This window comes from Eschrichtius robustus, chromosome 1 (genome assembly GCF_028021215.1).
Source record: "Eschrichtius robustus isolate mEscRob2 chromosome 1, mEscRob2.pri, whole genome shotgun sequence".
Taxonomy (NCBI): Eukaryota; Metazoa; Chordata; class Mammalia; order Artiodactyla; family Eschrichtiidae; genus Eschrichtius; species Eschrichtius robustus.
The window spans coordinates 145,726,796-145,741,111 of NC_090824.1; the positions used below are offsets into that span (position 1 = coordinate 145,726,796).

The window sequence follows — 14,316 nt, forward strand, 5'->3', positions numbered from 1 at the left end:
CATTGGGCGCAACCATGCAGAAACAAGGGAGTCGGTTGCCAAGGAAAGGCTACAGTTTTAAGGGCAGGAGAGGATGTGTGGTGTGGGTGTCATTTTTCCTGCCACCCGCTGGTGCGTCGAGACTGTGGTATCCGGCGAGCCTGGCCACAGGCCAGACAAATCATACCGGTTCAAGTGTCTAGGCTGTTGTCTGGGTTCTCTCGTTGCATGGCTGTGGGTAACAAGTTGCTTGTAGAGTACCTGGGCCTCACGGTTTCCCCAATGTCACGTCACTGATGGGCCCAGAGTGTGAAAGTGCCAGACACCACTGCAAGTTACACCATTGTTGCAAGGGTTTCCCCGCCGCGTTGAGCATCGGAATGGTTCCCGTGCCATTAGCTTTGTGTGTGGGCTAAGGGTAGGTTGCCAGTCTTGGCAGCAGGCCAGGAAGTATGGCTACAGGTGAATCTCCATTATTCAGTCCAGGAGTTCCTCTGGTGCGATTTGTCACCGGTCCCTACAAGCTGCTTTTGTTGGAGGTCGTGACATTTGTCCAAGGGTCGTTCCCTTGTGGAAGATCTCAGGGACCACATTTCCCCTTGAGGCTGAGTCCATTGTGTGGAAGCGTATGCGCCAGGAGTGGTTTGGTTCCCCAGAGGGCAGTGGCTCTTACGCTGAGTAATCCCATTTCCCCTGAGGGTGTCTCAGCGGTTCAGGATGACATCCCTATGCTGTGTCGGTGGGGAGGCGGCTCAGGCGGGGAAGTTCAAGGCCCATACCAGGGGTTTGATGGACGGCCGTGCTCTTTGTGTTGATGCCCGTGCACTCTGAAGGCATCTGTGCCATGATGCATTCACGTTTGGCTGTGGACACACAGACATGATGGGCTGCAAATGAAATGTTGAGGGGAGATATAGCGCACATCGCAGCGCACTTCGCTGGGCGGTATCACCCTTTGCCTCTGTGCCCCCGTTCACTTTTCTCAAACATCCCTGTGTTCTGTCACACTGAGGCAGGTGGTGGAGTGCCCGGGAACAAACACCTGCAGCAGCATGGGGCCCTCTGTATAGTCCATGAAACCTGGCGAAGTGAGGACAGTGCGGCAAGTTGAGGCAAGTCGAGGCAAAAGAGTCTCAGAGTGATTTTGGCGTGAAGTACTTGAGGATCCTCGTAGGAACCTTGTGGTGGTGAGTGGAAATTCTTTGCAGAAACCTAGATGTTTGGCCACGGGGACTTGTGCCCTGAGACTACACCCTCACCTTCTTGGCTCCTCCAGTGGCACCCCAGATCCGATGCCATGATCCTTAGCTCCATTGGCAGCCCCGTGGGTCGGCTCTGGCCGCTCCTGACTGCTGACATGATTGAGATCGTTGGCTGCCCTGCGGTGGAGCCTGCAACTTTGAACGTGCAGCCTTTGAGCAGGTGGATTGATGATGACTCCCATAAATGCACTGCTTGGAACTCTGAACCAATGAATGGGTCTCAGGTTTCTCCGCGGTCATGTCACTGACAGTCCCGGGGGCGAAAATACAATGCGCCAGGGCAAGTTACCCAGTTGCTGCAAGGGTTTGCCCTGCCAGTTTGGGCATTGGAATATCTCCAATGCCAATAGCTTTCTGTACGACCCAAGGGCATCGCCTCTGGCTTGACAAGGTTCGTGGTAGAAACCTTGTGGGGGTAAACGGAACTTCTTTGAAGAAACCTAGATGTTTGGCCACGGGGACTTGTGCGGCGAGACTACCCCGTCACATTCCGGGCTCTTCCTGGGGAACCCGAGCTCCAATGCCCTGAGACTTGGGTGCACTTTCTGCCCCGTGGCTCGAGTCTGGCCGCTCCCTACTGCTGAGAGGTTTTAGCTTGCTGACAATCCGCGACTTTGCACGTCCAGCCTTTGAGCAGCTGCGTGGATCGATGATGACTCCCATAAATGCATTCCTTCAAAATCTAAACAAAATGAATGAGCAATACCTACCATCTTCTCATCCTAACTGAGGTCCAGCACGTGGCTCCCAAAGGAAAATTAGGGAGAGGTCCATGTCGCATTTGCTACTGTGGGCGTGTGCAGCAACATTGTTCAAGTTGAGGGTGGCGGGCTTCTCGTGCAGAAAGAGCCATGTGGAAAGGAGCCTGGGATGTCCATCTACATGGGAAGGCTAAGGACAACTTGATGTCTCTGGGCACCTGAGTCTAGCCAAAACTGCTATATCCTGCCGCGGTCTGTATGCAGGTATGAAAGGAAGCGTGAGCCACTGGTACTCCTCTGGCTTCCCCTCGAGATCTACAGGCCACCCTCGAGCTCAGGTCGTTGCCTTGTTCCCGCAAGGAAGCAGAAGTCTCTGCACTCAGGGTCAGAGAAGGAGTCCTGGCCAGGCCAGGCTTCTATGTCATGTTCAGCTTGGGAGGTGGGATGTAGTTTACATTTGCCCTGATGGTCAGGGCAAATCAAATGGGCCACCGTCCCACAGATTTGGGCGACGCTGCTGGCTCCTCCTTGGGTTGTGTCCTGCTTGTGTGTTGTGTGTGGAGAGGTTGGAAAATGCCTTAGGCAATTCCAGGGGATATCAAGCTACTTAGGTGAGGGGTGGATTCGTCTGGATCCTGGTGGAGAGAGGAAGGCAAGGCGAGTGGGAAATACACGTGAGAGTGTTGGCTAAGCCCACAGGCTTACTGTTGGGTGGATAGATGTTCGGTGGACATAGGGTTCCCGGAACTCTTTTGGGATATCTTCAGGAGCATTTGGAGTCCCGTGTAGGGAAGGAACACAGGTGCACATTCATGGACCATCCCAACCTTTTCCTCTCCTTTCTCAATGTGCTTCACGGCGGGTCCTTGTTCCACTGAATGGTGCCTTCACAGCACAGTATGGTGTCTTCTCACTGGGCCCGATTTGGAGCCGTTGGGATGTTTTGTCCCTGTGTGGCCTCCTTGCCCCTATGTTGAGGATGTTAAGGTGTTCCTTCGGACAGCCCAGCGTCATTGCTATGCCCAGTCGGCATAGCATTCCCTGAGGTTTGGAGCTCTTCCCGGAGGTCTTTGGGCCCAACCATGCAGAAAGAAGCGAGTTGGCTGCCAAGGAAATGCTACAGGTTTAAGGGCTGGAGTGAATGTGTGCTGCAGGGGTCATTTTGTCCTGCCGCCTTCTGGTGCTGCGAGCCTGTGATCTCCAGCATGCATGGCTTCAAGCCAGAGAAGTCATGCCGGTTCAAGGGTCCAGGATGTTGGAGGCGTTCCCTCATTGCACGGCTGTGGGTGACACGTTGGTTCTGGAGGACCAGGGTCTCATGGTTTCTCCAAGGTCTAGTCCTTGAAGGGAAGAAAGACAATGTGCAAGGTGGTACAATAAGATACCCAGTTGCTACAAGGGTTTGCCCCGCCACTTTGGGCATTGGAATGGCTCCCTTGCCATTAGCTTTGGTTGCGGTCCTAAGAAGTTCCTCTGGCTTGGCAGGAGACCAGGAAGTATGCCTGCTGGTGAGTCTCCCTTGATCAGTCCAGGGGTTCCTCAGGTGCCCTTTGTCACGGGTCCCTACGAGCCGCTTTTGATGGAGGTCGTCATATTCGGCCAAGGGCCCTTCCCTTGTGGAAGATCTCTCGCCTTGAGGGTGTGTCCACTGTGTGGAATCATAAGTGCCAAGGGCGTGTTTGTTGCCAAAGAGGGCACTTGCTCTTAGGCTGAGGGGGCCCAGTTGTCCTGAGGGTATCTCAGGGGATCAGGAAGACATCGTTTTGCTGTGATGCGGGGCAGATTGCTCAGGAGAGGAATTTCAGGGCCCGAGACCAGGGTGTTGTTGGCCGGCGGCGCTCTTTGTCCTGATGGCCGCATGCTCTGAAGGCGCCTGTGCCACGATGCTTTCACGTTTGGGTGCGTACACACAGGCAAGACGGACAGCAAATGAAATGTTGAGGAGAGATAGAACACACATCACTGGGTGGTATCGACCTGTCCCTCGCTGTGCCCGTGCACCCTCCTCAAGCCTGCGTGTGTTCTCTCACCCGAGCCAGGTGGAATGCCAGGGAAAGAATGCTAGCAGCAGCCTGGGGCCATCCGTATAATCCCTGATACCCGTTGAAAGGAGGACGGCGTGGCAAGGCGAGGCCAGGCGAAGGAGTCTCGGATGGGTCCTGGCGTGCATTCCATGAGGATCCTGCTTTAACCCTTGTTGCGGTAAGGGACACTTCTTTGCTTAACCTAAAGGTTTGGCGACGGGAACGTGTGCACCGGGGCTACACCCTCACCTTCTGGTAATTTCTCGGGGAACACGAGCTTTGATGCCCTGAGAACTGGCTGCATTTCCTGACCCATGGCTCGGCTCTGGCCACTTCTGTACGGTGATATGATTCAGCTCGCTGGCCGTCCCATGGTGGAATCTGCAACTTTGCATGTCCAACGTTTGAGCCCGTGTTTGGATCGATGATGACTCCCACAAATGCATTCCTTGGAAATCTGAACAAAATGAGTGAAAAATCCCTACCGTCTCCTCTTTGGAACTGAGGTCCAGCACGTGGCTCCCAAAAGGAAAGTAGGGAGAGGTTCACATTGCATTTGCGGCTGTGGGTGTCCACAGCCACGTTGTTCAAGTTGAGGGTTGCGGTCATCTCATGGGGAGAAGAGCCATTGGGAAAGGAGCCTGGGATGCCAATGCAGGTGGGAAGGCTTGGGACAGCTTGCCGTCTCTTTGTTCCTTGGTCTAGCCAGGACTGCTGTCCCCTGTCACGGTTCAGCATGCAGGTAGGAGAGGAAGCGTGCGCCATTGCTGGTTCTGCCACCTGCGCTTGTGTTCTACAGGCTGCCCCCACCTGCTGGTCATTGCCTTGTGGCCTCAAAGAAACAGAAGTCTGTAGGCTCAGAGTCAGAACAGGATTCCAGGCCTAGGCCAGGCTTCTTTGTCATGTTCTGCTTGGGAGACCATATGCAATTTAGGTTTCTCCTGATGAGGGGAGAAATCAAATGGGCCAGTGTTCCTGGGAGTTTAGGCAATCTGATGGCTCCTCCTCGGGTTGTGTCCTGCTTGTGTGTGCTGTGTGAAGGGGCTGGAAAATGCCTTAGTCAAGCTTGGTCACGGCAAGCTTCCTTGGTGAGGGGTGGCTCTGGCATCTTGCCGTGACACGTTGGGATCCCGGTGGAGAGAGAGTAAGGCAAGGCGAGTGAAAGAGACACGTGAGATGGCTGACTAAGCCCACAGGTTTATTGGTGGGTGGATAGATCGACAGTGGCCATGGGGTCCCCGGAACACATTTGGGATTCCCTCAGGAGCATCTGGAGGCACGTGTAGGGAGAGAATACGGGAGCACCTTTGTGGACTGTCCCGCCTCTTTCCTCTCCTTGGTCGATTTGCTTCATGGCGGGTCCTTGTCCAGCGAAAGGTTGCCTTCATGGCACAGTATGGTGTCTTCTCATGGGGGCCGATTTAGAGGCCTTGGGGTGTTTTGTCCCTGTCTGGCCACGTTCCCCCTGTGTTGAAGATGTGAAGGTGTTCCTGAGGACAGCCAAGCATCATTTCTATACCCGGCCCACATAGCGTTCCCTGAGGATTGGAGCTCTACTAGGAGGTCATTGGGCGCAACCATGCAGAAACAAGGGAGTCGGTTGCCAAGGAAAGGCTACAGTTTTAAGGGCAGGAGAGGATGTGTGGTGTGGGTGTCATTTTTCCTGCCACCCGCTGGTGCGTCGAGACTGTGGTATCCGGCGAGCCTGGCCACAGGCCAGACAAATCATACCGGTTCAAGTGTCTAGGCTGTTGTCTGGGTTCTCTCGTTGCATGGCTGTGGGTAACAAGTTGCTTGTAGAGTACCTGGGCCTCACGGTTTCCCCAATGTCACGTCACTGATGGGCCCAGAGTGTGAAAGTGCCAGACACCACTGCAAGTTACACCATTGTTGCAAGGGTTTCCCCGCCGCGTTGAGCATCGGAATGGTTCCCGTGCCATTAGCTTTGTGTGTGGGCTAAGGGTAGGTTGCCAGTCTTGGCAGCAGGCCAGGAAGTATGGCTACAGGTGAATCTCCATTATTCAGTCCAGGAGTTCCTCTGGTGCGATTTGTCACCGGTCCCTACAAGCTGCTTTTGTTGGAGGTCGTGACATTTGTCCAAGGGTCGTTCCCTTGTGGAAGATCTCAGGGACCACATTTCCCCTTGAGGCTGAGTCCATTGTGTGGAAGCGTATGCGCCAGGAGTGGTTTGGTTCCCCAGAGGGCAGTGGCTCTTACGCTGAGTAATCCCATTTCCCCTGAGGGTGTCTCAGCGGTTCAGGATGACATCCCTATGCTGTGTCGGTGGGGAGGCGGCTCAGGCGGGGAAGTTCAAGGCCCATACCAGGGGTTTGATGGACGGCCGTGCTCTTTGTGTTGATGCCCGTGCACTCTGAAGGCATCTGTGCCATGATGCATTCACGTTTGGCTGTGGACACACAGACATGATGGGCTGCAAATGAAATGTTGAGGGGAGATATAGCGCACATCGCAGCGCACTTCGCTGGGCGGTATCACCCTTTGCCTCTGTGCCCCCGTTCACTTTTCTCAAACATCCCTGTGTTCTGTCACACTGAGGCAGGTGGTGGAGTGCCCGGGAACAAACACCTGCAGCAGCATGGGGCCCTCTGTATAGTCCATGAAACCTGGCGAAGTGAGGACAGTGCGGCAAGTTGAGGCAAGTCGAGGCAAAAGAGTCTCAGAGTGATTTTGGCGTGAAGTACTTGAGGATCCTCGTAGGAACCTTGTGGTGGTGAGTGGAAATTCTTTGCAGAAACCTAGATGTTTGGCCACGGGGACTTGTGCCCTGAGACTACACCCTCACCTTCTTGGCTCCTCCAGTGGCACCCCAGATCCGATGCCATGATCCTTAGCTCCATTGGCAGCCCCATGGGTCGGCTCTGGCCGCTCCTGACTGCTGACATGATTGAGATCGTTGGCTGCCCTGCGGTGGAGCCTGCAACTTTGAACGTGCAGCCTTTGAGCAGGTGGATTGATGATGACTCCCATAAATGCACTGCTTGGAACTCTGAACCAATGAATGGGTCTCAGGTTTCTCCGCGGTCATGTCACTGACAGTCCCGGGGGCGAAAATACAATGCGCCAGGGCAAGTTACCCAGTTGCTGCAAGGGTTTGCCCTGCCAGTTTGGGCATTGGAATATCTCCAATGCCAATAGCTTTCTGTACGACCCAAGGGCATCGCCTCTGGCTTGACAAGGTTCGTGGTAGAAACCTTGTGGGGGTAAACGGAACTTCTTTGAAGAAACCTAGATGTTTGGCCACGGGGACTTGTGCGGCGAGACTACCCCGTCACATTCCGGGCTCTTCCTGGGGAACCCGAGCTCCAATGCCCTGAGACTTGGGTGCACTTTCTGCCCCGTGTCTCGAGTCTGGCCGCTCCCTACTGCTGAGAGGTTTTAGCTTGCTGACAATCCGCGACTTTGCACGTCCAGCCTTTGAGCAGCTGCGTGGATCGATGATGACTCCCATAAATGCATTCCTTCAAAATCTAAACAAAATGAATGAGCAATACCTACCATCTTCTCATCCTAACTGAGGTCCAGCACGTGGCTCCCAAAGGAAAATTAGGGAGAGGTCCATGTCGCATTTGCTACTGTGGGCGTGTGCAGCAACATTGTTCAAGTTGAGGGTGGCGGGCTTCTCGTGCAGAAAGAGCCATGTGGAAAGGAGCCTGGGATGTCCATCTACATGGGAAGGCTAAGGACAACTTGATGTCTCTGGGCACCTGAGTCTAGCCAAAACTGCTATATCCTGCCGCGGTCTGTATGCAGGTATGAAAGGAAGCGTGAGCCACTGGTACTCCTCTGGCTTCCCCTCGAGATCTACAGGCCACCCTCGAGCTCAGGTCGTTGCCTTGTTCCCGCAAGGAAGCAGAAGTCTCTGCACTCAGGGTCAGAGAAGGAGTCCTGGCCAGGCCAGGCTTCTATGTCATGTTCAGCTTGGGAGGTGGGATGTAGTTTACATTTGCCCTGATGGTCAGGGCAAATCAAATGGGCCACCGTCCCACAGATTTGGGCGACGCTGCTGGCTCCTCCTTGGGTTGTGTCCTGCTTGTGTGTTGTGTGTGGAGAGGTTGGAAAATGCCTTAGGCAATTCCAGGGGATATCAAGCTACTTAGGTGAGGGGTGGATTCGTCTGGATCCTGGTGGAGAGAGGAAGGCAAGGCGAGTGGGAAATACACGTGAGAGTGTTGGCTAAGCCCACAGGCTTACTGTTGGGTGGATAGATGTTCGGTGGACATAGGGTTCCCGGAACTCTTTTGGGATATCTTCAGGAGCATTTGGAGTCCCGTGTAGGGAAGGAACACAGGTGCACATTCATGGACCATCCCAACCTTTTCCTCTCCTTTCTCAATGTGCTTCACGGCGGGTCCTTGTTCCACTGAATGGTGCCTTCACAGCACAGTATGGTGTCTTCTCACTGGGCCCGATTTGGAGCCGTTGGGATGTTTTGTCCCTGTGTGGCCTCCTTGCCCCTATGTTGAGGATGTTAAGGTGTTCCTTCGGACAGCCCAGCGTCATTGCTATGCCCAGTCGGCATAGCATTCCCTGAGGTTTGGAGCTCTTCCCGGAGGTCTTTGGGCCCAACCATGCAGAAAGAAGCGAGTTGGCTGCCAAGGAAATGCTACAGGTTTAAGGGCTGGAGTGAATGTGTGCTGCAGGGGTCATTTTGTCCTGCCGCCTTCTGGTGCTGCGAGCCTGTGATCTCCAGCATGCATGGCTTCAAGCCAGAGAAGTCATGCCGGTTCAAGGGTCCAGGATGTTGGAGGCGTTCCCTCATTGCACGGCTGTGGGTGACACGTTGGTTCTGGAGGACCAGGGTCTCATGGTTTCTCCAAGGTCTAGTCCTTGAAGGGAAGAAAGACAATGTGCAAGGTGGTACAATAAGATACCCAGTTGCTACAAGGGTTTGCCCCGCCACTTTGGGCATTGGAATGGCTCCCTTGCCATTAGCTTTGGTTGCGGTCCTAAGAAGTTCCTCTGGCTTGGCAGGAGACCAGGAAGTATGCCTGCTGGTGAGTCTCCCTTGATCAGTCCAGGGGTTCCTCAGGTGCCCTTTGTCACGGGTCCCTACGAGCCGCTTTTGATGGAGGTCGTCATATTCGGCCAAGGGCCCTTCCCTTGTGGAAGATCTCTCGCCTTGAGGGTGTGTCCACTGTGTGGAATCATAAGTGCCAAGGGCGTGTTTGTTGCCAAAGAGGGCACTTGCTCTTAGGCTGAGGGGGCCCAGTTGTCCTGAGGGTATCTCAGGGGATCAGGAAGACATCGTTTTGCTGTGATGCGGGGCAGATTGCTCAGGAGAGGAATTTCAGGGCCCGAGACCAGGGTGTTGTTGGCCGGCGGCGCTCTTTGTCCTGATGGCCGCATGCTCTGAAGGCGCCTGTGCCACGATGCTTTCACGTTTGGGTGCGTACACACAGGCAAGACGGACAGCAAATGAAATGTTGAGGAGAGATAGAACACACATCACTGGGTGGTATCGACCTGTCCCTCGCTGTGCCCGTGCACCCTCCTCAAGCCTGCGTGTGTTCTCTCACCCGAGCCAGGTGGAATGCCAGGGAAAGAATGCTAGCAGCAGCCTGGGGCCATCCGTATAATCCCTGATACCCGTTGAAAGGAGGACGGCGTGGCAAGGCGAGGCCAGGCGAAGGAGTCTCGGATGGGTCCTGGCGTGCATTCCATGAGGATCCTGCTTTAACCCTTGTTGCGGTAAGGGACACTTCTTTGCTTAACCTAAAGGTTTGGCGACGGGAACGTGTGCACCGGGGCTACACCCTCACCTTCTGGTAATTTCTCGGGGAACACGAGCTTTGATGCCCTGAGAACTGGCTGCATTTCCTGACCCATGGCTCGGCTCTGGCCACTTCTGTACGGTGATATGATTCAGCTCGCTGGCCGTCCCATGGTGGAATCTGCAACTTTGCATGTCCAACGTTTGAGCCCGTGTTTGGATCGATGATGACTCCCACAAATGCATTCCTTGGAAATCTGAACAAAATGAGTGAAAAATCCCTACCGTCTCCTCTTTGGAACTGAGGTCCAGCACGTGGCTCCCAAAAGGAAAGTAGGGAGAGGTTCACATTGCATTTGCGGCTGTGGGTGTCCACAGCCACGTTGTTCAAGTTGAGGGTTGTGGTCATCTCATGGGGAGAAGAGCCATTGGGAAAGGAGCCTGGGATGCCAATGCAGGTGGGAAGGCTTGGGACAGCTTGCCGTCTCTTTGTTCCTTGGTCTAGCCAGGACTGCTGTCCCCTGTCACGGTTCAGCATGCAGGTAGGAGAGGAAGCGTGCGCCATTGCTGGTTCTGCCACCTGCGCTTGTGTTCTACAGGCTGCCCCCACCTGCTGGTCATTGCCTTGTGGCCTCAAAGAAACAGAAGTCTGTAGGCTCAGGGTCAGAACAGGATTCCAGGCCTAGGCCAGGCTTCTTTGTCATGTTCTGCTTGGGAGACCATATGCAATTTAGGTTTCTCCTGATGAGGGGAGAAATCAAATGGGCCAGTGTTCCTGGGAGTTTAGGCAATCTGATGGCTCCTCCTCGGGTTGTGTCCTGCTTGTGTGTGCTGTGTGAAGGGGCTGGAAAATGCCTTAGTCAAGCTTGGTCACGGCAAGCTTCCTTGGTGAGGGGTGGCTCTGGCATCTTGCCGTGACACGTTGGGATCCCGGTGGAGAGAGAGTAAGGCAAGGCGAGTGAAAGAGACACGTGAGATGGCTGACTAAGCCCACAGGTTTATTGGTGGGTGGATAGATCGACAGTGGCCATGGGGTCCCCGGAACACATTTGGGATTCCCTCAGGAGCATCTGGAGGCACGTGTAGGGAGAGAATACGGGAGCACCTTTGTGGACTGTCCCGCCTCTTTCCCCTCCTTGGTCGATTTGCTTCATGGCGGGTCCTTGTCCAGCGAAAGGTTGCCTTCATGGCACAGTATGGTGTCTTCTCATGGGGGCCGATTTAGAGGCCTTGGGGTGTTTTGTCCCTGTCTGGCCACGTTCCCCCTGTGTTGAAGATGTGAAGGTGTTCCTGAGGACAGCCAAGCATCATTTCTATACCCGGCCCACATAGCGTTCCCTGAGGATTGGAGCTCTACTAGGAGGTCATTGGGCGCAACCATGCAGAAACAAGGGAGTCGGTTGCCAAGGAAAGGCTACAGTTTTAAGGGCAGGAGAGGATGTGTGGTGTGGGTGTCATTTTTCCTGCCACCCGCTGGTGCGTCGAGACTGTGGTATCCGGCGAGCCTGGCCACAGGCCAGACAAATCATACCGGTTCAAGTGTCTAGGCTGTTGTCTGGGTTCTCTCGTTGCATGGCTGTGGGTAACAAGTTGCTTGTAGAGTACCTGGGCCTCACGGTTTCCCCAATGTCACGTCACTGATGGGCCCAGAGTGTGAAAGTGCCAGACACCACTGCAAGTTACACCATTGTTGCAAGGGTTTCCCCGCCGCGTTGAGCATCGGAATGGTTCCCGTGCCATTAGCTTTGTGTGTGGGCTAAGGGTAGGTTGCCAGTCTTGGCAGCAGGCCAGGAAGTATGGCTACAGGTGAATCTCCATTATTCAGTCCAGGAGTTCCTCTGGTGCGATTTGTCACCGGTCCCTACAAGCTGCTTTTGTTGGAGGTCGTGACATTTGTCCAAGGGTCGTTCCCTTGTGGAAGATCTCAGGGACCACATTTCCCCTTGAGGCTGAGTCCATTGTGTGGAAGCGTATGCGCCAGGAGTGGTTTGGTTCCCCAGAGGGCAGTGGCTCTTACGCTGAGTAATCCCATTTCCCCTGAGGGTTTCTCAGCGGTTCAGGATGACATCCCTATGCTGTGTCGGTGGGGAGGCGGCTCAGGCGGGGAAGTTCAAGGCCCATACCAGGGGTTTGATGGACGGCCGTGCTCTTTGTGTTGATGCCCGTGCACTCTGAAGGCATCTGTGCCATGATGCATTCACGTTTGGCTGTGGACACACAGACATGATGGGCTGCAAATGAAATGTTGAGGGGAGATATAGCGCACATCGCAGCGCACTTCGCTGGGCGGTATCACCCTTTGCCTCTGTGCCCCCGTTCACTTTTCTCAAACATCCCTGTGTTCTGTCACACTGAGGCAGGTGGTGGAGTGCCCGGGAACAAACACCTGCAGCAGCATGGGGCCCTCTGTATAGTCCATGAAACCTGGCGAAGTGAGGACAGTGCGGCAAGTTGAGGCAAGTCGAGGCAAAAGAGTCTCAGAGTGATTTTGGCGTGAAGTACTTGAGGATCCTCGTAGGAACCTTGTGGTGGTGAGTGGAAATTCTTTGCAGAAACCTAGATGTTTGGCCACGGGGACTTGTGCCCTGAGACTACACCCTCACCTTCTTGGCTCCTCCAGTGGCACCCCAGATCCGATGCCATGATCCTTAGCTCCATTGGCAGCCCCGTGGGTCGGCTCTGGCCGCTCCTGACTGCTGACATGATTGAGATCGTTGGCTGCCCTGCGGTGGAGCCTGCAACTTTGAACGTGCAGCCTTTGAGCAGGTGGATTGATGATGACTCCCATAAATGCACTGCTTGGAACTCTGAACCAATGAATGGGTCTCAGGTTTCTCCGCGGTCATGTCACTGACAGTCCCGGGGGCGAAAATACAATGCGCCAGGGCAAGTTACCCAGTTGTTGCAAGGGTTTGCCCTGCCAGTTTGGGCATTGGAATATCTCCAATGCCAATAGCTTTCTGTACGACCCAAGGGCATCGCCTCTGGCTTGACAAGGTTCGTGGTAGAAACCTTGTGGGGGTAAACGGAACTTCTTTGAAGAAACCTAGATGTTTGGCCACAGGGACTTGTGCGGCGAGACTACCCCGTCACATTCCGGGCTCTTCCTGGGGAACCCGAGCTCCAATGCCCTGAGACTTGGGTGCACTTTCTGCCCCGTGGCTCGAGTCTGGCCGCTCCCTACTGCTGAGAGGTTTTAGCTTGCTGACAATCCGCGACTTTGCACGTCCAGCCTTTGAGCAGCTGCGTGGATCGATGATGACTCCCATAAATGCATTCCTTCAAAATCTAAACAAAATGAATGAGCAATACCTACCATCTTCTCATCCTAACTGAGGTCCAGCACGTGGCTCCCAAAGGAAAATTAGGGAGAGGTCCATGTCGCATTTGCTACTGTGGGCGTGTGCAGCAACATTGTTCAAGTTGAGGGTGGCGGGCTTCTCGTGCAGAAAGAGCCATGTGGAAAGGAGCCTGGGATGTCCATCTACATGGGAAGGCTAAGGACAACTTGATGTCTCTGGGCACCTGAGTCTAGCCAAAACTGCTATATCCTGCCGCGGTCTGTATGCAGGTATGAAAGGAAGCGTGAGCCACTGGTACTCCTCTGGCTTCCCCTCGAGATCTACAGGCCACCCTCGAGCTCAGGTCGTTGCCTTGTTCCCGCAAGGAAGCAGAAGTCTCTGCACTCAGGGTCAGAGAAGGAGTCCTGGCCAGGCCAGGCTTCTATGTCATGTTCAGCTTGGGAGGTGGGATGTAGTTTACATTTGCCCTGATGGTCAGGGGAAATCAAATGGGCCACCGTCCCACAGATTTGGGCGACGCTGCTGGCTCCTCCTTGGGTTGTGTCCTGCTTGTGTGTTGTGTGTGGAGAGGTTGGAAAATGCCTTAGGCAATTCCAGGGGATATCAAGCTACTTAGGTGAGGGGTGGATTCGTCTGGATCCTGGTGGAGAGAGGAAGGCAAGGCGAGTGGGAAATACACGTGAGAGTGTTGGCTAAGCCCACAGGCTTACTGTTGGGTGGATAGATGTTCGGTGGACATAGGGTTCCCGGAACTCTTTTGGGATATCTTCAGGAGCATTTGGAGTCCCGTGTAGGGAAGGAACACAGGTGCACATTCATGGACCATCCCAACCTTTTCCTCTCCTTTCTCAATGTGCTTCACGGCGGGTCCTTGTTCCACTGAATGGTGCCTTCACAGCACAGTATGGTGTCTTCTCACTGGGCCCGATTTGGAGCCGTTGGGATGTTTTGTCCCTGTGTGGCCTCCTTGCCCCTATGTTGAGGATGTTAAGGTGTTCCTTCGGACAGCCCAGCGTCATTGCTATGCCCAGTCGGCATAGCATTCCCTGAGGTTTGGAGCTCTTCCCGGAGGTCTTTGGGCCCAACCATGCAGAAAGAAGCGAGTTGGCTGCCAAGGAAATGCTACAGGTTTAAGGGCTGGAGTGAATGTGTGCTGCAGGGGTCATTTTGTCCTGCCGCCTTCTGGTGCTGCGAGCCTGTGATCTCCAGCATGCATGGCTTCAAGCCAGAGAAGTCATGCCGGTTCAAGGGTCCAGGATGTTGGAGGCGTTCCCTCATTGCACGGCTGTGGGTGACACGTTGGTTCTGGAGGACCAG

General features: G+C 54.5%; 8 non-coding genes across 8 annotated transcripts; all 8 read left to right on the forward strand.

The window, feature by feature from the left end:
- Positions 1-1,403: 1,403 nt before the first annotated feature.
- On the forward strand, positions 1,404-1,495 carry LOC137751879 (small nucleolar RNA SNORD116). The gene has a single exon (XR_011070977.1). It is a non-coding gene; the product is annotated as a small nucleolar RNA SNORD116 (small nucleolar RNA).
- Positions 1,496-1,884: 389 nt separating this feature from the next.
- LOC137778349 (small nucleolar RNA SNORD116) lies at positions 1,885-1,976 on the forward strand. The gene has a single exon (XR_011076848.1). It is a non-coding gene; the product is annotated as a small nucleolar RNA SNORD116 (small nucleolar RNA).
- A 2,408-nt stretch (positions 1,977-4,384) lies between these two features.
- LOC137752835 (small nucleolar RNA SNORD116) lies at positions 4,385-4,476 on the forward strand. The gene has a single exon (XR_011071300.1). It is a non-coding gene; the product is annotated as a small nucleolar RNA SNORD116 (small nucleolar RNA).
- Positions 4,477-6,934: 2,458 nt separating this feature from the next.
- On the forward strand, positions 6,935-7,026 carry LOC137751890 (small nucleolar RNA SNORD116). Its single transcript, XR_011070980.1, has one exon. It is a non-coding gene; the product is annotated as a small nucleolar RNA SNORD116 (small nucleolar RNA).
- Positions 7,027-7,415: 389 nt separating this feature from the next.
- LOC137778355 (small nucleolar RNA SNORD116) lies at positions 7,416-7,507 on the forward strand. Its single transcript, XR_011076849.1, has one exon. It is a non-coding gene; the product is annotated as a small nucleolar RNA SNORD116 (small nucleolar RNA).
- Positions 7,508-9,915: 2,408 nt separating this feature from the next.
- LOC137752841 (small nucleolar RNA SNORD116) lies at positions 9,916-10,007 on the forward strand. The gene has a single exon (XR_011071301.1). It is a non-coding gene; the product is annotated as a small nucleolar RNA SNORD116 (small nucleolar RNA).
- Positions 10,008-12,465: 2,458 nt separating this feature from the next.
- Positions 12,466-12,557, forward strand: LOC137751892 (small nucleolar RNA SNORD116). Its single transcript, XR_011070981.1, has one exon. It is a non-coding gene; the product is annotated as a small nucleolar RNA SNORD116 (small nucleolar RNA).
- Positions 12,558-12,946: 389 nt separating this feature from the next.
- On the forward strand, positions 12,947-13,038 carry LOC137778364 (small nucleolar RNA SNORD116). Its single transcript, XR_011076851.1, has one exon. It is a non-coding gene; the product is annotated as a small nucleolar RNA SNORD116 (small nucleolar RNA).
- The last annotated feature ends 1,278 nt before the right edge of the window (positions 13,039-14,316 follow it).